Below are 22,663 nucleotides of genomic sequence, written 5' to 3' on the forward strand. Positions count from 1 at the left end.
TTCTTAATCGTTTCTCAAGTAGTTATAGTATATCTAGTGTCTTTAATTGCACTGTTCTGGCTGCTTCCCTGTTCTGAATTGGTGCAAAACATTCAGCTTTCAAGTTCATTTTGACTTTGGGAAGAGCCCATAGTCACATTATGCTGGTTCCTGTCAAAACGGTGCATGAGAACACAGTTATTTTACAAAGCTGGTTTTTTATTGGATGGCCTTGACAACAATGTTCACAGCAGTTTTGATCAGACTTCAAAACACACTCAAGAAACAAGACTAGAATTGTTTTGAAAGTGGCAAGAATGATGAGATAAGTGTGTTGCCACAGAAGGAAAGTATTTGAGAGTTATTGATAATGAAATTTAAGTATTCCTCAAATATTTAGATCACACCTTATATAGTCAGTTTTCACTGTACCATAATATGTAAAACAATATTTACTTTCTTGAACTTTGTATTTAAAATTAAATCAAATTCTTGATAAAAAAAAGCATAGCAAGAATTTGCTTTATTTGAAGTCATTCAACATCTTAGACATCTTGAATGATACATAGTTGGTGTAAGATTTAAATTTCTGTCTCCATTTTTAGGGGTTATAAAAACACAGCAAGCTTAAAACATAGTCTAATTATCACTTTGTAAATATAGCACTGTTTTTATCACTAATATAAAATATATAATGAAACATGATTTAATAGTATAATATATAAACATATCTGCTAGATAATGCTTTATTATTAAATGTTGAATACATAATTAATATATTAATAAAGCTAATATATTTTTATAGTTCCAAATTTATTTAAAATATTGCTTATTGTTGCATAATGTTAAATTGTCATTTGAAGAGTAGTTTTGTAGCACAGATCTTGAAATTATATAGAAATTATATATTATGTAGGAAAAGACTTCGTAAAGCACTTTGTGTTTATTGATTCTAAGGAAGCTATCCTCCTCAATATTATTTTATCCAACATGCAGAAAAATGAATGAATTTCCTAAAATAAGATATAATCTCATGTCTAGAAGATATTTTATACTTTATAAAAATTATTTTCTAATATTTTCTCTGAAATCATGATATATAATATATACAATTGCATTTTTTGCCTTAAGGATTATACATAAGTAATATCATTTGCTCATATGCAAATATACATGTATTTATTAGCAATAATGAAATATGAAAATCTAGTTATTCTCATAAAAATATCCTACCAAGCATATTTTTTAAAATGTTTTCTAGACAGGTTTCACTATACAGTTCAGGCTGTCCTTGATCTCATTTTGTAACCTAAGCTCTCCTGGAACTCAAAGTGATTCTCCTGCTTCAGCCTTGCAAGTGATAAGATTATAGGTGTGCACCACCAAACACAGCTTCATGAAATACATTTTTTAATAACTTCCAATTTTGCAAAGTATTACAGAAGCAATTTTATAATTTAATATAATGTGATTAACATGGTGTGAATGTTTCAATCTTATTTACACACATGAATTTTGCTAAAATTATGTGACGCACGTTGTACTGCATACATCGTTTGGCATTCCTCCTGCATCACCTTCTTCCTCCGCCTCCTTGCTGCCTTACTCCCTTTAGCTCATAATTCACCAAATAAAATCTCAAGTTAAAAGCCCAAATTTCTTCTGGCCTCATATCACCTATTATTCTTAAATTTTCCAAGCTATGGCACATACCTAATTAATTTGTCTTTCTATATTAATGTAAGGCCTGCAAACTGTGATTTGTAGGAGTCAGATTTATTTTTGTTCTCATTCAGACTGACCTGTGTCAGGCACATTTGTATCTGGTTCTAAGTTCCCTTCTGAACCGTATATCAAATATGCTTTGAAAACCTGTTTCAGAACTCTGCACATTTGACAGTGTTCAGATCTCACACTTGGCAGGAATTCTGAATGTAGTCAACCCTTCAAACACCAGGATTTGCTTTTCACCTACAGGAATGATTTTCCCAGCTGTCACTATCTTAACCAACCTTAAACTACTACATCCTCTCAGTTGGTCTTGCTTGCTTGATTTATCTGGTTGTAACTTTAAGTAATACTATAAACTTCCCCTTCTTTTAGCCCTGGATACTATAAATGTATTTGCCACTGAATGTGCTTTAAGGACTTACAAGTTTTAAAAATAATCAATTTGTATACAATTGTCTGGCAGATTTATTATGGTAAGTGTTTAGCATAATGCTATCATGATAGAAATAGAAGGAAAACAAATAAGTCCATGTGGGTTGGAAAACAAAACAATAAAAAAAATCTCACTAGAACTGACTCCAGCTAACAGCTCCCTCCAAGCTTGTAAATAATCCTGTCTTTGCCTTGCTGATTTAGGATCAGTAAAATTGCATTCAGTCACTGTGTCTTCTAACAAAATTATTTTGAGCAAGACACCCAGAAGAGCCCAGGGAACAATGTGAGGTTTTTCTTATAACAAGATTAACAAACCTGCAAGTGAAGTTGAAATTTTCTGAGTTAATATAGGGAATAATGTTTCTAAAGTATTTATACACTCTGGTGTGACCTATATCAGTTCCTGCCACTCAATTGTTTTAAAAGGTAAGGGTTTTTCCCATTATCCTGTCAGCCCCAGAAGACCTTGACTTTTTTTACTTACTTCTCTGAGCTTCTGTCCAGATAAATTATTGCAATATAAAACCAATATGTGTGCGTGAGTATAACCAGTTTTATTTACAGTGCTTTACATGTCATCGACGTGAATGGTATCTTATTGTTTTGTGTAAATCTGCTTTTGAGGAGTGTGATGCTCACTCCTCTCTTCTCCTCCCCTCTCCCTTTGTACTAATCAACTTTCCTGTTACTGGGACACAATATTCAACACTCATATTTTAAAAGAGAAAAGGCTGAATTTGCCTCGATTTCAAGAGATCTGGCCCATGTTTGGCTGACTCTAGGGAATGAATATTATGACAGAAAGGCAAGACAGAGGAAGACACTTAGTTGATGGAGGTCAGGGAAACAACAGGGAAACCGTGATTGAGAGGAAAGGGACAGAAACCACATATACTTCCCGATTGGGAGGGCTCTCACAACCCACCAGAGGAATGGTGATGCGTGGCTTATCAATGACCTGAACAGCTACTAAGTCCGTAATGTTTGCACAATTAAGCTTAACCACCACACATCCATTTCGTCTTCTCCTCTCTCCTTTCTTCTCTGCCGTGGAGTTGTACACATCCGCATTGAACACACACACACACACACACACACGCATGCACACACACATACACAAGTCCACACAAACACACACTCTTTGTGAAACTCAAATGCATCGAAAATAACAACTCTTTGGGACGTTAATAATGTACAGGCAAGCTCTTCACCTTGCCTGACAAGGTAACATATTAAGGTCATGCGTAGATGGTCTTACTATATGCCATACCTTAATAGGAAGGATTACATTTCATTGTGTGCCATGTGAACTTTCCCAGAAGTTAAGTCACTCATGAGGAAGGAAATTAAAATGTTTGGATATTAGGAGGCAGTTTATTATTAGGGGTTACCCAAAGATTCTGTCTGCCGTGACAACTAATTTGGTGATTATAAAAATCATCAATCTTTTCAGATTCATTTCTTGAAGAATTTTAACTTTACTAGTGATATGCAACGATGCTTATGTCATATATTAAAGTTCCAAATATTTGGGGGACAACATTTGGAGTGCTTTTATTGTATTGTACTGTTTTGCTATCACAGCAACATAGTATCTTTCTTATTATATTTTTAAGAAGCCTTTTATAACTAGTAGGATCATGTTGTAGTCAGAGGTTGTACAGAAAACAATTAAGAGTCAAGACATGGAGTCTATAATATTCTTTTATGATGCTCACCCAGAAACTTCAGGAAACCTATCTGCAACACCAAAGACATAGAATATTTAGTCTGGGGCCTAAATCCCACAGCAATGTCCCACCAGAGTCTAGATGAAGGCCCAGAGGTCATGACAATGCCTCCCATGAATTCAGCTGGAGATCTAGAGCCCACAAGGATTCACGCCAGTCTCTTTTATTATGGATCCATGCCGGGAAGGTCAGCAGTGGAAGCCAGGAAGTCTATGCTTGCGGGGTGAAGGAGCTGTGCTGATATGTTGAGAGTTCTACACTAGAGCCAAGAAGTCACACTCACAACAAAGACCAGGGCTGTCCTGAAAAGCATCAAAGCCCATCCTCAGTGATGTGGAGGCCCCAAGCTCCTCGGAGACAAGCACAGTTGATTACATGCCAGGAAGCAGTGTGATGAGTTCATTCTAGAGACCAACCAGCACATGTCTTCCCTTCCGGAGCCAGGAAGCAATGCTCAATGTGGGGACCAGACCAACTCGTAGGGAAACCCACAATGCCTTAACGCCTCAACACAGTAACTTCTCCTTTTCTGTGTCTCTATTTATGATGGCAACTTTCCTCAGGTGGAGCATCTACGCTCAGCTCCATGCTGATTTAATCCAGCTGGCATTCAGTTGACCACCAGTTCTTAATCCATACTCGACAGTTTTTCCAGTCTTATTTTTCATCTGGATAGCTTGACTACAATTAGCAGTTCAAATTTTCATATGTGTATTTCACACATTTCCAAGCTTATAACAAAAATAATAGGACACAGATGCAATTTTGATTAGAAATATATTTACTCCAAAAAATTTACTAAAATTATCACATGTCTAATGTTAACTGTGAATATTAGATACTTTTACATTTATTTGCACCTTCTTTTTTTGTATTTTAATAAAGTTTTACAATATGTTACTCACAAACCTTTGATTTTTTGCTAGACATATTACTTGGTGCTTTATACTTTATGCTTCTTTTATAAATATTATATTTTTCATTATCTCTTAAGGTAATTATCCCTGAGATAAGTTGAAATTCATTGCTATCACTAGAGCTTATTTTCCATTCTAAGTTTTCATTGCTGAATTTCTTTATGTTTGATTACACAGATACTCTGCGAAAGAAAAATTTTATAATACTAAAATATTGATTTCAAATAGTTTAGATATGAAATCTTAAGTCCAATATAAGACATCATTGAAGCCTGTTTAAATTACAACAAATATTGTCTTAATAATACAATATAACAAATATTAACATAACAAATATTAATAGAGCATTTACATTTTATTAGATAATATAAATAATCTAGTGATGATTTAAAAAGGAAATTTACATAGATTATATGTAAAAATATACTATTACTGTTTATATAAGTCCTGACACAAATCTGGCATGTAGCCAGGGAAGACTCTATAGTATGGAGAAATAATTAAATATTATCACTAAATTATATTGATTTCAGTATTCACCTTCCTTCAAATCCTTATTTTACCACAGTGAATTCATCAGATCAAATAATGTCTCTTTCTATATGAAATATAAGTACTACCTATGAATTGATACATTTTTAGGATTAAATTTCTAGCACATTGTAAACATAAACTAAATATCATATATGACATTTATAATAAGTGTACATTAAGATATATGATTTTATATATAGTGCTTTATAATGATATATGTCTATATTAATATATCAATAAATAGCATATGTATAAAATCTCTTTATATCTTTAGGGTTGTAGTTTGTATTATCTGAAAAATAGATACTGAACGCAGAAATTTTTGGTTTTGTAGCTTTTGAGAAGCAATCAACAAGAGAACACTGACACACATTTACTAGTAAGATGGCCAGTAAGCGGAGGCAGAGTGAGAAGGAAGTTTTACCTCCAAATTCATTTTAAAATCCTAAACCCCAGTGAGGTGATGTTAGGAGGTAGGGACTTTTGGAATCAGTTTGGTTATGAGAATCAAACCCTCAGGATCTGGATGAATGGTTTTAAAACAAAGTATTCAGAAGAGCTCTTTTGCCCTCTTTCCACCATGGGTGGACACAAAAAATAGACAGCAATCTGAACTGCCAGAGGGCACACTCCAGAACTGTACCACGCTGATGACTTGATCACTTTCGTTTCAGCCTTCACAACTGTGACAAATTAATGTGCCACCCAGTGTATGGTACTCTGTTATAGCAGCCTGGGCTAACTGGGACAAGGGGCATGCTAGGAAGGGCACGAACAGAGTGGGTCACAAATATTTCATCTATTGGAAAAATAGAAACAGGGCAAAACACACATCACGATTACCCCAAATTAAGTTTGGAAAAAAATCTGTGGTATCTGAATCATCAAAGGGAAACAGCAGAAGGCTGGAGGGTGTCTTTACTCCAGCCCTTTCCTAAGTAAAGGATCTTTTTGTGGTCCTCCAAAAAACTGTTCAGGCTAACTTTTTAAATTCTGACAAGTGAAAGTTAGCTGAAACACACCAAAATGGGAATATTTGAACAATATGAGAAAGCTACTGAAAAAATGATTTATACTAGGCACTCCTCATGAGGGTAAAAGTCTTAAAGTTACTTCAAAAAGTAAAATTTTCAAACTATAAATTATTAATATAAGTAGACAGAGAAGTCTGAACATCAAACCAAATGTAAATTATTCTGCAAACCAAAGGTAAATTATGCTGCAAACCAAAGGTAAATTATTCTGAGTTTAAATTCTACACTATTCTCTCTCCATGTTCATAAAATACACACACTGGCTCTACGAGAAACAAAAGCAAAAAAGAATTTTTTTTATGTTTCATTAATACACCTTAAAATATCATGACTTTCACAAGTAAATTTGCCATTTCTATGCTTTTATGACTTTTCCCTGTGTATGCAATAACTGTTATGATGTTGAAATTTGTGTATTTTCTTTTATATTCTTTTTTAAGCATGGCTCGATTCTTAGGGTTGTGTTTTGGTTTGACTAATTTAAAAAAAAGGACTATTAAGACCTCTATTAAGACCTTAATGAGTAACACAAAAAGGAACTAAATAAAAAACAAAGTATATGCAACATGGATTACATGGATATTAGATAAATCACCAGAAGGAAGTTTTCTTTAACATGTAAATAAAAATTTTGAAGGAAAGTATTTTAAAACATATTTTGGAAGATATTAACTTCAATTATTTTGGGGATTGTTCTCTGAATACTGAATACGTGTTTTGCTTGTGTGTGGGGGTGTATGAATGTGTATGAGTTTGTATATACCTGTGTGTTCTAATGAACTTGTGACAAGTGCTCTCAATTAAATTTCTAACTACATGGATTGATTGAAAGAGAAGAGAGGGAATTCACGAAAAAGATAAAAATATGTTATGCACCCTCCTGTACAAGTTGAATTAAATTAGTGAAACACATAAATACATTTGTTTGTGCAGTTCTTGTTAGTTTTTGTAGAAATAAACACGTAAAGCTGTGATGTTTTATTAAGCATTTTAATTAATAACTATTGACAGTTTTCATATGCTATCTCATGGTGTGGAGGCCTAGCCGTGAAAAATAAGGAACATTTAAACTTCCTTCATTATGTAAGAAATTTTACCCTCATAATAGAACCTTACATATCAATATTATTAAGGAAATTGTATCTCCTGTCATAGTATACACTTTTAAGGATTTTAGACACCTTTCCTGATAAGTATCAAACTGCCACATGGCTTTAGACTAAGGAAATATATCTACAAATATTTACTCAGTCTGTTTGTGAAATTAAACAAAGGGTCTTGTTTAAACAATCAAACAATATAAGCCATGTACTTTCCCGTGCCTAGTACTTTGCTCAGCTCTCACAGTAGAGCTCTGCTGTTTGAACCTCTGTCCCTGTTTACCAGTAAACTACAGCTCATTTGGTAAGAGCAAAACACTAATATATAAAACAATTTGAATTGACCACGGAGCTTCTTTTAATCAGCGTAACACAGTTGCTGGAAGCATCTAGTGAATTAGTTTTGTTCAGTCACAAGTTCAATCCCAAACTTAACATCATTGCCCTTGCTGATGTGGCCTTGAGCCAGGGGAAGCAAGAGGCTAACGAAATTTGTTCAATTTACTCAAAGCAATTTGATTTAACTGGCAGTTTTTACCTTTGTGTTCCATCTCCTGACAGGCAGATTTAGAGCATTGCAATATCCAGTTGGGCTGGATGCCAGGGTGTCAGGACCTAACTGTAACTGCCCTGGCTGTCCGTGCTGAATCTCTATCTACCGAAAACAGATTGACATTTCATAGTCAAATACAGTGCAGTGGCCAAAACTCTAAACACCCTGGTGGGTGGGTGTGCATGTGTGTGTGTGCCTGCATGTGTGTGTCTGCACGCACATATATGCACATATGTGTGCAAAAGATGCTTTTCACTTAGTTGAACAATAAAAGACTTTGCTTGTTTCAAACCCAATTATACGCAACGAATTTTTCACTAAACTCAAGAGAAAGTGTATAAGTCATCATTTCAAATTATTTGTACCTTTAAGTGGGTCATATACTTGTGTAAGTACAAAATGTAAAATCTCATATTACCAGTTGTGGTGGCTTTAAAATGGATTATGTTTATTCAGAAAGTATTTGACTACTACTTGTAAGCATAAAAATGTACTTGAGAGTATTCAAATAAAATAATGAGTAGACAGTTGTTCTTTTGCCTCGTTGTATGGGATTCATTTTTGTCGGTCTGTGTTTGCAGTGGCAGTGAGATAGTTTCAAAGCATGTATCTCTTTTTAGGAGTATTTAAATTCCATGGGCTTCACTCACTGATAAAACGTTGATAAACCGTAAGTGCTGTGTGAAAACTTTCTTCTTTTCCAAAATTGGCTTTCTCACTGCATGTTACTATCTAAAGAATTTAAATTGTATAGGATCATGTACTAAGAACATGGTCTCCATAAATCACCTGGTAAAGAATTTTTAACTACAAGAATAGATTTTATACCATGTACTACAAGGTTTTACACCATGTACTACAGGAGTCATTTCTCTTCCTCATTCTTCATAACTTTTATAATTTCCTTTAATAATTCTGGCCCAGTCTGGATGTTATACAATTTAAATTTTCCAATAAAATTGATTCAATAAGTATGTAGGCCTATACATACGATTTTCTGTTATAATCATCAAATAATTTTATATTAATAGATAAAATAATTTCAAATCAGAGTCTAAATTTTAGTTATCATTTTCTGTGTCATATATATTTCATTATGCTCCTTCAAAGAGTCATCAAAATGAGTGACAATACTTTAATTTCCTAGGATTAGTGAATCAAGACACAAATGTGATGCCTTAAAAAAAGATTTATATACATACGATACACAGAAGACCAGAAATATGAAAGCAGTATCTTGGCAGGACTGTCTTGAAGGAGATTTTCCTCACCTCTGCTAGTTTCTTATGGCTTCCTCTGTTCCTTTGCTTGTGGGAGCATTTTAGTCCCCCTCTTTTTGCACACTGCCTTCCCCTCTGTGGCTGAGTCTCAGATCTCCACCCACACACTATTTTTCATCTATGAGAACTGTTGTCATTGATTTTAGTGCCCACTCTGGGTCTGGGATCTTATCTTTAGTACTTTAACTTCATTACATTTACAAAGCCCCTTTCAAGATAAATGAATTAATGCCCACAGATTCTTGGAGCACATATTCTTTGGAGACTCACAATACAACCCACAGTAACAGTAAAGGTCATAAACAGACATCAATTTTATGGATGACTTTACATGACTCATTATTTCATACAGAATAAAAATTCTGGGTGTGTCCTTAATGCCTCTCAAGGTACACGTGTTGCTGAAAACAGTCCTATAAGTGAAATGGTCCCCCCACCCCAAGCAATTACAGAAGCTCTGAAAGAGGATGTGAGCTGCCAAAGGCTGTGCAGAGAGTAGAAGAAGAGAAATGGGAGGGAGGGCCAAGAGAGGAAAAGAGGACACAATTGAAAAATGTCACAGGAGAGCTGAGAAAACAGGAATCTATTTTATTTCATTTTTTAATCCTCTTAGATTCTCATGAAACATCAGATATGCCTAACACATACAATGTTTTTCTTGTTGATATCTGTTTTTACCTATTCTTCACTGTTAAAATGGGTTCATCCAATAGTGACACAAATAACTAACATAACAATCTACAGTGTCTAGGTTCCCATCTTACACGTATTAGATGCAGTTTTAAAACTAAATATACAGTTTCCCAGGCCAGAATTCTACTCTAATATTGATTTAAGATTTTACCAAATAAAAATATGAAAATTCTTTCAGAGATACCTATTCCAAAGCAATGCATTGAGATATTTTTACCTACAGTTATTTTATCTTACAAAAACAATTTAAAACAATAAAAAGGAAACTTTCATTTCCATGTAAGATGAATCAAAAACTTTAAAAAGTTGCAAAATGGCTTTAAAAGTTGTATGAAATAAAAATGAAATGACTTAAATATATAATTCTTGACTTATATTTAGTGCAAAGTATGTTACATTTGATTTTTTTTGAGAGAAATCTATTTACTTTTGAATATACAAACTGATAAAATAATTGATTTCAGTACACTGCCTAACATTTGTGCAAATAAATTTTGTATAAGAGATATAAAAGGAATATTCTATGATAGAGTATAATTTGGGATTTGAGAAAAATATCAAGAAATACTTACAAAAACTGGGCCTAGGCAATAATTTTAGAATAAATTTAAATGGTGATTTCAAGAGTGTTTCAATTATATTTATAAATAAAATATTTCTAACAATTCCAAATTAAATTTATTCTAGAAAGGTAATCTTTAATTTCTGACTGGCTAAATATGTGGAAATTTATTAACTTAGTGAAACACAGTCATATGTACTCAGGCAAACAAATATACATACCTGCATTCTCTGAGATACTGTAACATTATATAGAGTAACACAATGTTATAAAAAATAAAGTCAAAACACATATTATTACTCTAGGACTCTGGGGCTTTAAATTTTCTAATATACTTTTACCTAAATAATTCGCCCAGCAGCTTAAAATGCAAGGTTATATCTTGGATCCAATAGATGTGAATCTCTCCCTTTCCATTTGTAATGAAGAACAGATTAAAGATTTCACTAATGAAAATGATTGAGATTAATCCAGAAAAGCTTGGGCAGACCTTCCCAATAAATAAGCCGGCTTTAAACACTGTTAATCTGATGAGGAGAGGAGAGTTTAATTAAAATTCTATCTCTCATTTATCTAGCATTAAACAGCAAAATATCTACTAAAACAGCTTTCTATTTTAACATGATTCTCTTTCCTTTTTGTGATCACTAAAAAAAATTAGCATTGCATAGGCAAAATGTTTCATCATTTTTTATTTTTTCAGTACAGAGAAGGAATCTCAGCTGCCAATTGGTAGCAAAGAGCCTGCTTGGTGACTTCACTGGTCTCTTGTGTTACTGGGGGCAACACAGGGCTTGCAATTAACACACATTCCATTCAAAGGTAGTATACATTTCGATGGCTTTGAAGTCTCAAATAGGAACGCAGACTCAGTTACTGGTCCTCAAGTCTGAGACTCATAAGCGTGGTGTGTAAATAAGAAAACAAAGAAATGTGGTTACTCATATTATGATATTCAAATCAACACTGTAGCCTCATTAGACTGATTTTTATCACTAATTCAAGCCTTTAAACATAGTAAATCCCTGTTCAAAATCATACCAAACAGATTTTGTTTGACTGAACAATTTAATTTCTAAACCCTTTACTTTTGCTAGTAAACCGCTAGAAATACAGATAAATCTCATATCCTGTGTGTGGATAAACAGTTTTGATTCATGGTAACACTTTCCTAACTTGGAAATTCCTTAAATTTCAACTCAATTTTACTGCTATTTTGGGAAATAAAATGTCTGCTTTTCGTTGGGTTAACTTCTTAGATATGGCCTATTTTATTACCAAGCTATTTTAATCATTTTATTCAGTCAAGTAATGCTAAAATAATGTTTCTGATGGAAAGCTGTCCAGCTTCTTGAGTACATTTTTTAAAATTTTAGGTACCATTCATCAGTATCTCCATTATCTCATCTCTTTATTCATTTTTGATATTTTTATGTCTGCCAGATCGTCAAACTGGTACAAAAGTTGACGTTTCATTAAAAAGTGATACCAGTCAACAAAACAATGTCTAACAAAAGTGCTTGTTCCAAATTGTGTTGTCTATAATCCACGAAATCTGTCTTCTGTATTTCAGTCAAACTTCTTGACATATTGAAGTCCCTATCTTGACATCTCTTTCTGTTTCCTTTATTTTTCTTATTCTTTCATCCATTTCCACTGCACTCTGGCCACCTCCTGTACCATACTCCTGAAACTCTGCTGGCAGGGAGCACAGGTATCCTGACAAACAAGCAGGGATTTTTAATTACAGTAGTCTGTCTTTAGTGAGAGGGTTGTCTGTGTCCACTAGGGAGAACTAGGATGCTGTTCTTGCTTTTCTTTCATTCTAGCTCTCATTTCTCAGGCTGCTTCTCAGGCTCTTTATTATACTCATACCATTTTATATATATGATCCCTTGCCTGAATTAAGAGCTAGTTGGAAAATAATCAGCCTTTTGAAAATTAGAGACAAAAATGCTCTCCCCAATCAGATTATCCTTGCCTCTCACATAGTGGCTAGAGGCATGATACACAAGAGAGTATCATGTATATTACTTACATATGTGTATATTTATGTAATCTATGTATTCTGCATTGTTTCACACCATGGGGTTTAAATGTGATATTTCTGCCAAATAATTAAAGTTGGAATAGTGAAGCCTGAAAATATGAAGATCTACTTATCTCTGAAATATATTGAATTTAAGCATTCAATAAAGTTTTAAATATAAAATATAAATTAAAATATATTAAATTTAATATAGAATAAATTATGCTTGCTTTTCTTAACTTATTTAACTTAGGTTTTGATTTCCTATTTGGCACCAAGCAAAAACCAACACTTTTATTTTTAGAGTTCTGTTTGTCTTTGTAATGAATATTTTTCTTACCGCACAATCAAATTACTGCTGCATTACTATGAAAAACTTACTGAAAATTTCCATACAATCTATAGATTTCTTTCTTTCAGTGACATTTGAATAGGAGGGTTATTCTTCCAATTTAAAATTACAGTATAGTCTAAACCACTTTTTTAAAAACAACCACTTAAATAAATTAGTCTAATGTGTTTTGTCTAAACAACCTGTCAAAAACTGTAAGACATATTAGATTGTCTTCCTCTCTTCTTTTGTTTACATCATTAATCTAAATATTGCAAATATAGTATGACTTTTAAGTATTTTATTGTAATAGGATTTTTATAACAAAGAATTAACTATTTTAAATTGAATGATTCGTTAGCTTCGAGTACGTTCACAATTGTGCAACTACCACCTCCAGGTCCAATCACATTTTTTACCTCAAAAAGAAAATAACATGATGTTAAGTAATTGCTTACCATTTCATCACCATCAGCACTTAGCACTGACTACCATAATTCTGTTGTCTTTATACCTTCACCTGTTCTTTTTCTCATGTAAATGGAATAATATAATACGTGATGGACTTGTTTATTTTTTTCACTCACCATGATGTTTTGGAGATTCATACAGCTATAAATCACTTGCTAAGTAAAGCTATGCAAAACCAGCTCAGGCAAATCACCAAGTGACTTGAAATCAGCATGGCCATAAGGATAGGTCTCCCCAAAATCCTGGGAGTCCACATCCTGGGTAAAGTGCAATGAATGCCAGCCAGACTGATGTCAGACTTCATGTTTTCCTACTGAGTTTTGGTATTCCTTGAGTCTGACCCCACCCTATAAAATATATTTTTAATATTTTAGTAGCAAGACTATCGGGTTGTGGCTGGCATTTAGAAATTCGAATGTCACTAAAACCTGTTACAGATTCTGGACATACAAAACTTATTGTATGCAATGCGTTTAGTCTTGCTTTGGTTTGGATTATTTCCTTCTTCCTCTGACTTGGAATGTCAGTATTTACCCTGTGCCATTGTCTTGGGAAGTGTTTAACTTTCTTTTTGAGTTTTACAAGGGACCTCAACTCAGAGTTTACCATGAATTTCAGAGGAAACACTGGACTTAGAGTGATTTAGCAAGTACTTTTTGCGTTAGGCATTATTCTTTCATTAGAAGATAGAACAAACAGTCTCACAAATATGCACATTATAATGATGGAAGAGATCGATAAAACACAAAATTTAAATATGATGGAGAAAAAAACAGTTTAGAAGAAAGCTAAATTATTAATCTCTTGGCGAGAACTTTGAATATACTCTCACACATCAGTTCTGTTCTTTTTTTTTTTTTTTTTCTTTTCTTTTCTTTTCTTTTTTAGTATCTTTCCTTCTTTTGGTGGTCTCCTCATTTTAGGAATTGGCTCAAATGTTCTGCCATGTAGTAAAGCACTAGATAATTGAAAGGCCACTGAAACCCAGACGATGTCACTCAAAAGCACAAAGAGGACTCTGTTCATAGTGTGAAAGCAGAGAAATGTTGAAGACAACTTATCCTCTTTTCTTATTTCTCCTCCTTGCAATATTTCAAGACACAGCTGATGTCTTGTATGTATCACAAAAATTTACTGAACTTCTCCATTTAAAGTTCCCTCTGCTGAGCGTTTCTGAAACAAAATTTTAGAACTTTAATCTTTGCTAAAGTTCTGCTTTCCAAACACAAGTATGACAAAGGACCTGTCATAAACATAAACCTCTGGCTCAGACATCAGGTATTCAGGGATTTCCAAGCTGGAATCTGTACATTAACATGACCCCGCAACTAATGTTTGTCCACAACTTTATGAGATACAATGTTTTTCTACATAACTATGTGATTTTTCTTGAATGCAAACATAAAAAAAATGAGTCTAAATGCTTAGGAACTTTTTTTAGCAATTTTATATTACATGAAATTTGTATTTTATATTACAAATATATCATTCTGTGACGATTTGATCCTCAAATCGTCACAGTTGACCCTCAAATGGTAGATATCTCTTGGAGCACTGTTCTGGAAGGCTCATACTAAATAACTGATTTCAATGTTAAGTAGAGCATTAAATAAAACCCTGCTTAATAAGGCATTGAATAAAACCACAATAACGAGTTAATATCTCCAGAAACCCAAAAGAAAGAATAGTGTTTTCAAAAGGGATAGTTGTTTAAAATGCCAGTTTTCTTTACTGTGTTTTAAAAGGCTTTGGTCATAAAGTCTTTTAAAAATTGAAAATTTAATGATATATTTTCCGAGAACAACCTTTACAAGATGTTAAGTACAAATTTTATGAAACTGAGGAATCATGTGTTTATAATATGATAACATCCACTTAATGGCTACCAAGAGCCACCTGGTAATTTCATAAGCTTTCTGACCGTATCATGTAGTTTTGAGTATTTTAATTGTGTGTTAGAAAGTTTTGAGTTTGATGACAGTGTTGTGGAGATACGTTAATTTATTTTGCCTTCTTTACCTTAAAAACATTTATTTGTTTATTGGCACATTTTCATTATATAAACCAATCACATTCATCATAGGAACTTTGTATATTGGTAATATATAATGACTTAAAATTGCAAAGGCAGTTCTGGACAACAGGCAAAACAGAGGGCACCATAATCCCTGACCTCAAATTATACTACAGTACTACTGTGATAAAAATAAGATAGCACTGGGGAAAAACAAAACAAAAAAACAGATCTGAGAATCAATGAAACAAATGAGGAGATGCAGAAAAAACTCTGGACGTACTCGGCCATCTTATTTTTGACAAAGGACCCAAATACCTTCACTGGTAGAAACTTACTAATACATGGCACTCACAAAACAGGCTTTCTACATGCTTTACATTAAAAGTAGTCCTACATCTTTCATCATGCACTAAACTAAAATAGAAATGGATCAAAGATCTAAATATAAAACTGAAATGCTAAATCTGCTGAAAGACAGAATAGTTAGAACTCTTGAAAACATTGATATATGCAAATACTTTATAATTACACAGGAGTTATCACAAAGAATCAGCTAGTTAAATCTCACCTGATTAAAAAGATTTTGCATAGAAAGGGAAACACAGTCAAGAGGCAGCTCCCTCTCTGAGTGGGAGGGGGACTTTTTCCAGCTGTTCCTCAGACAAGGATTGCTATCTAGAATATATAGAGAACAACAACAACAAAACCCCAGATCCCTCAAATTTAAAGACTCTGTCTTTCCAAATTTAAAGATTGCAAAGGCCCAAAAGGGGCATCTGAAATGAATGCACAATTTTCAGGTGAAGCAGTGGAAATGGAAAATAATACATGAAAAAATGTCCAACATTTGAGAGATTCAAATTAAAACAGTCCTAAAATTCCACTCCAGAAAGAATGGCTGCCATCAAGAAATCAACCAATAACAAATGTTGGCAGAGGGAAGAAAAAAAAACCCTTCTTTACTGTTGGAGGAGTGTAGACTGGTGCCACCACTGTGGAAATTGGAGTCGCAATTCCTCGAAAACTTTATACTTTATGTTGTGTGAATTTCCATATTATGTTGCCACATTTGTTAGTTTTTCCTCCATACTGTTTTTTTTCTGCTGTCATATTCCCCTTTTAATCTCAGAAATTGTATTTTAGTCCACAACAATTTCCCTATTTTAAAAATATTCTCCTTTGTTCTACTTTTTGAAATATCATGTATCATGATTATAACTGTAATATCCTGATGCACTAGACTTAAAGATTCTGTGTCAGTTTAATTTTTTACATTGCTTTGTGCTACACTGTTATACTTATTTGCATTACTAGTCATTTTTCTTTGTGTAATGGATATTTAAAAATTATGCTCTGGGGCGATTTTTAAACTACACTTAATTTTTTTCAAGGAAATTACTTGAAAACATACAATTTTCAAACATGCAATCCTTGTATCCACAGGGCAGTAGTACTCTTTATTTTTATTTGGCCAAGAATGAAGCCATAGACTTTAACATGTTATCTGATTCCCAAAAAAGCAATTAAATTTAATTAAATAGCTAATTAAATTTAAATTACTGAAGTCTTGCAAATCCTGTGGCATTTTTCTATCTTTGTGGTGTACCCCCTTGTGATGAATTGACAAATGGTGGTCACCTTGTAACCCCTGCTGAACAGAGTCAGTATGGTGCTGGGTGTGGATGGCCCATCTGAAGGTTATTGCCAACAACATAAAAAGAACTGGAGAGAAAGAAGTGGTGTTGTTGGTTCTCTCGTTGCCATTGGTTGTCTTGCAGGAGTTTGCCAAGTTTCTTTCCTGATGTGAATTTGACTGTTCTCATTGACAGGGGTGATCCAGACTTCACTGCTACTGAGAAAGGTGATGGTTGACTTTTGGGCAGCCCAGTCCTTTTGAGCATTTCTTCCTGGCTGTGAAGGGGAAGATGTGCTATTCAGTCTTCTGGAAAAGCTTGTCATGCTGGCTTCCTAATATGAACTTGGCTGTTCTCATTGGCAGAGGAACTCGGGAACTGGTTGTTGCTGAGGATGGCTGTGATACTTTTGGGGAAGCTCTGGTCCTTACTTTGAGCGTCGCTTTCTGGCTCTAATGCAGATCCCTCACCTGCTGGCTGAGATCTTTCATCACACTGGCACATACTTTGTAGCTTCCACTTCTGATCTTTGAAGCTTCCAAGCACAGATGCATGAAAGACTTGCATGAGAAAATGTCATGGGCTCTAGGTTTTCAGGTGGACTCGTATGGGCCATTGCCATGGGATCCAAGCCCTCAGCTAAATATCTTGGGTCTTTAGTGCGTGGACAGATTTCCTGCACTTTTTTGTGTTTGACTCTTTGGGTGTTATAAAATAATACTATACACTATATAGTGTATATCACATTGTCTGCCATGCAAACCTTGACTACAACACCTCTCAATGGTCTCTGTCTGCTTTGAGCATATACTTCCCTGGTATCTGCTAATAATTACTCACCTGTTGTGCTTGATACACTGTGTCAATTTGAGAAGTTCAGAAATTTAACTAAGAGACTCAGCAAGGAGCCAGTGTTCTTACTTTTTAAATACCCTCATTCCGTGCAAAAGGAGAGCAAGGAGAATATGAATGCTATACCGGCTCTGGAGACAGGGAGTGGTCTGTGTACAGAGGCTTACTCTTTTCCCTTTTGCTTTGGCTGCTTTTCCTGGCTCCTTCCTTGAAATGTGGCCCCGGTGCCATTGCACCCCCCGTGGAGCCAGTGGAGTATGGACTGAAACCTCCACAAACCGTAAGGTAAATTAACCTTTCCTTCCTTCATTTGGGGTGTTGGGTATTTTTCCCAGCAGTGAAAGAAAAGTAACCAAGACATCACCAAATGTTCCAAAATAGATGGATGTTCTGTGGATCACTGGGACCCGTCCTCTGTATAGAAATCTACTGATAACTTATTTGTCACTTCCTATTTCACAACCATCTGCGCTGTGAACTCTAGTTTTGTCATCTGAAAATCTCATCTCTGTTTCCTCAACTCAAAACGTTGCTTTCTTATTTGAATCACTTCCAAATTTTGTGCCCTTGGAACTCTCTCTAAGCAGTAAGCTAGAGAAAATGAAGAAATTGCTTTTGCTCTTTCATGACTGCTCTGGTACCCATTATCTAAGGTTTGAATCCATTTTTTTCATATTTTTTGCACTTACTAACATGCATAAAAATAAAAGTGAATTTAGTCCTTCTTATTTTGTCTTCATCAGAAAAGAGACTTTAAATGTGTTTTAAAGATTAAAAGTATAAAAACATTGATATTTTAGAAAATTTTGACATATTTTTTCAAAGTTTATCATATCGGTATTAATTTAAAAAGTTACACACACACACACACACACACACACATTTTCCTTATTCCTTAATAAAGTCTTTGGCCTCAAGCACCTAACCAATATTTTTCATTGCAATTTTGTGGAGGTAAGTATTCTTACTTGTAATCAGTATAAGGGAGTTTGCAAATGTCCTAGGTACTTCTCTACAAGTTTAAGAACACTCAGAATCAATGTATGCTTTAATTTTGATAAAAATGTACAGACACAGCAAAGACACAGCATTTCTATTAGGTGAGCTGTTAGTGAAGCCATTTTACTTTAGCCTATTTATAATATTAGACTAATAATATACCTCCCAAATTCAAAATACTTCATCTGATAATCCTGTTTATAGACATCCACTATGTATTCTCCTTTTCTTTCTTTTTTTAAGTTACTTTTGGTAAAGTAAATCAGATTGTATTACCTCTTTGCTAAACCTCTTTCAAGACTGTCCCACCTCTCGCAGAGAATAAAAGTTAAGAAAGACTAAAGCCTCTGCATTAGCTATTTATTTCAATGATGTCGTTTTTTTCTGTTGCACGTTAAACCTTCTTTCAAATTAATTTAGTGTATTTAATATTATTCTTCCTTGTTTGATGTTTTACTGTATTTGTTATAAATTTATAATTATTTCAAATTTATACTGTACAAATTTAATTTAAATTAGTACAAAATTCCTTTAAGTTTTGTTATGCTACTTCCTGCATGACATAAACACCAGACAGCTTATCTACTTATCCCAACTTTTGTTCCATTTTTAGAGGAAGTGCTTTAATAAAATGAAAAGTGTTTCCACCCAAACTCCTGGACCTACACAAGAAAATGGAGGAGAACTATATGATATTTTAGTTACCTTTCTTTCATTACTGACACAAAACACCTGACACCCAGATTTCAGGGAATTGAGATTTATTTACACAACTGTTTGAGGAGGTTTCATTACTGCTGGCTGTAAGGGCAGGGTGGTGCATTCCAGAGGGGCAAACATTCATTGCAAGACAGTAAAAGCAAAAAGCCAGAGCAGAAAAAGGGAAAGCAAGCCTTTTTTTGCTGCTTTAATCCCCTCCAGACTGCTGGGATTATAGCAGTGGCAATCCAATCATGGTTCTGCACTCACTCACTCTTAATCCCAAGCACCCTTCCTCCCAGCCTTGTGCCATAAATCAATCGCAAACTCTAGATTCAGCTACCCTCCCCCCATCTAAAAGTGCATGAAGCTTTGGGGGAAATCTAGACATAACCCATAGATTGTAAGTATGGTTGCACATTTAAAGTAAAAATTTATTATTTAAAATATTTTAAAGGTAATTGACTCTTTATTACAGAAATAAGCACCACTGCCCAGCCACTGCAGTTTCACAGTGTATGTATGTTGACTGTTATTAACCTGCATAAATACAATGGGATCACCCTACTTCACTTTTAGCTTGACTTTGTTTTTGCTGGAGTCACAGCATTTACATCCTTTATACTCACACATTTTTCTGGCTTGTATTTTTAACTGTGAAGTCACAGCCAAACTTTCATCTTTCAATGTGCCATTTTAACTCAAGTCATCTGGCCAATACCCTCACCAATGATCTTTCATTCACCTTTCCCTTGATTTGTAATTCTATATTTGATGTGACACTTACTTTTAAAAAATATGTTTCTCCATTAGTTTTATGAGCTCTATGGAAAAAAGAAATCATGGTTATTGTTTTACACCTATTTCCCGAATTTAAATAACAGCTATAATTTAATCACTGAAAAGTTGTGAAGTGCATGCAGAATATACCTAGAAAAAAATTCCGTATTAAGTTAGTTTTTCTATTGAGACAAATAAATGCCCTGGAAAATAATGGTGCAGCCTGTTCTATGTAATAAAATTTGTCATGTGTAGTAATTTAGATTTCCTTTATTTTGTATTGTGTTCAACCTACAAAATAAAATAGGCCAGTACATTTTGTCTTTAACATGTTATAACCTAGAAGAAAAGTTTTCATACCAGTTTAAAAATATCTCTCCAGCTTCTTTGAAGTGATTCTGTCAACATCCTTCAGTGTTTCAGCCCTGAAATTTTTTCCTTTTTTTTTTCCTTGCCAAAGGAAACACTACAGGGATTTATACTGGCAACTTTATATATATATACTGAACATTTTAAAAAATAAGTTGTACCTTGGAGCTATTCAAGTCGTTGTGTCACTTGCAAGGCAAAGGCCATATACTAATATGTCTTTACACATATTTTTAGGTTTTAGAGTAGGCAGAATTTGACAATCAACTGACAAGTGAGTCTGCCCAAAGAGATATTATTGGGCATTACAACTACATAGACACAACTCACACACTTTTTTCCACCGAGTGCTGGCAGATGCTCATAACATATAACATGATACCTGTTGCACAGGAAAAGCTGACCAGAATGCTTGTCATAATATAAGGGAAAGGCCATTTCTAATATATTTGTTTAAAAATATTAGGGCTTCTATACTCATTTTTTTAAACTTACAAGTTTTAATAATAAATGACATATCTATGTATCTATCTATATTTGTAATTTGCTTAATTTATATTTCATAAAACAATGAACTTTAGGGTTGTAACACCAGACAATGATACATCTCAATAGGACTGTTTCAGTTCAACTATCAGGCATCCAAATAAGCACCTATTTGGGTTACTTATATCCTGGTCTATATAAGGAAATCAGAAAAGAACTAGATACTTTTCTTAAAGCCCAGCACTTGTTATTTCATTTTCTCTTACAATATAGTTTGCATTCAAAGTAAACTATTCTATTTCTAGTGGAAAAGATTTTCTTTCGTCACCTAGAAATTCTGTGAAAAATGGTTCTACCAAAAGAGTTACTCTAAATTACAGTACAAGTAAGTAGTCTGTTAAAACATCTGATCTGGAAAATATCTTTTGATTAATTATCTGTTGTTAATATAGTTAGTTACTCATATTCTTAATTTCTTTTTAAAATACACCAGTGATAGTTGAAAAAATGTATGTGAAATTTGTTCAACTGCTAATGTAGTTTTAATTTCTTATAACCTGTATAGAGAAGGTTGGAGCACAGCTATTTGATATGGAAAACAAGCAGAGCACAGTAGTTTCAGAGAATGAAGAAAATTTTTGTTAATGACACAGATAAAAATCAAACTATGATTATTTAACACTGATATATTAATGGTCCTACTTTCCACTGAGTAAATTACACTGTGGCCCCAAAGCACTGAAGTTCCTTTTTTTCCCCCTTTTTTCTTACTTTTTATGATTATCAGGGTATTGATTATCATTAAGAAAAGCTTTACAGCTATGAGTTGATAAATTCTTCTCCTTGGAAAGAAACATGAAGAAACACATTGTATCTTTTTTTACTACATCAAAATGCTGGATTTTCAAGGTTTTAGATGGGAGAAGCACATCCAAATTTAGCTTTAGTTGTACACTTTAAAATTGCAGGGTTGCTAAAGCAGTTTTCTTTCTTGTTTAATAAGTTATTTTACTTAATAATAAGTTTCTAAAATGAATATCAGGTTTTTAAAGTACCCTGAAGGTTATAATCATCAGAAATGAATACAGGAAAAATTCTTTCCCAGATTATCAGAACTAAGATTCTTAGTTTCTTTTTTGTATTGTACATATGTGATACATAGTAATTACACTCATCTTGAGTGGCACAGAGGTACACATACATATTTGTTTCTGAAGTAGTTTTTATATATTAGGTTAGTTTTATTTTTCCCAGTTATACAGATCATACTTTATTTACTTAAGATACATGTTCTGGTTTCTTGAATTTCTATCACTTTTTAATAATACAGATATAACATGAATATTAAACTCTAACAAATTTAAATTCTTATCCACATTCAGTAGTTTTAATTTGACACTTGATCTTGTTATAGCAGTTGGTTTTATTGCTGGATTTTTGTTTTGATT

Source organism: Cavia porcellus, unplaced genomic scaffold (assembly GCF_034190915.1).
Source record: "Cavia porcellus strain 051 isolate PalLab524CR breed Dunkin Hartley unplaced genomic scaffold, mCavPor4.1 scaffold_30, whole genome shotgun sequence".
Lineage (NCBI taxonomy): Eukaryota > Metazoa > Chordata > Mammalia > Rodentia > Caviidae > Cavia > Cavia porcellus.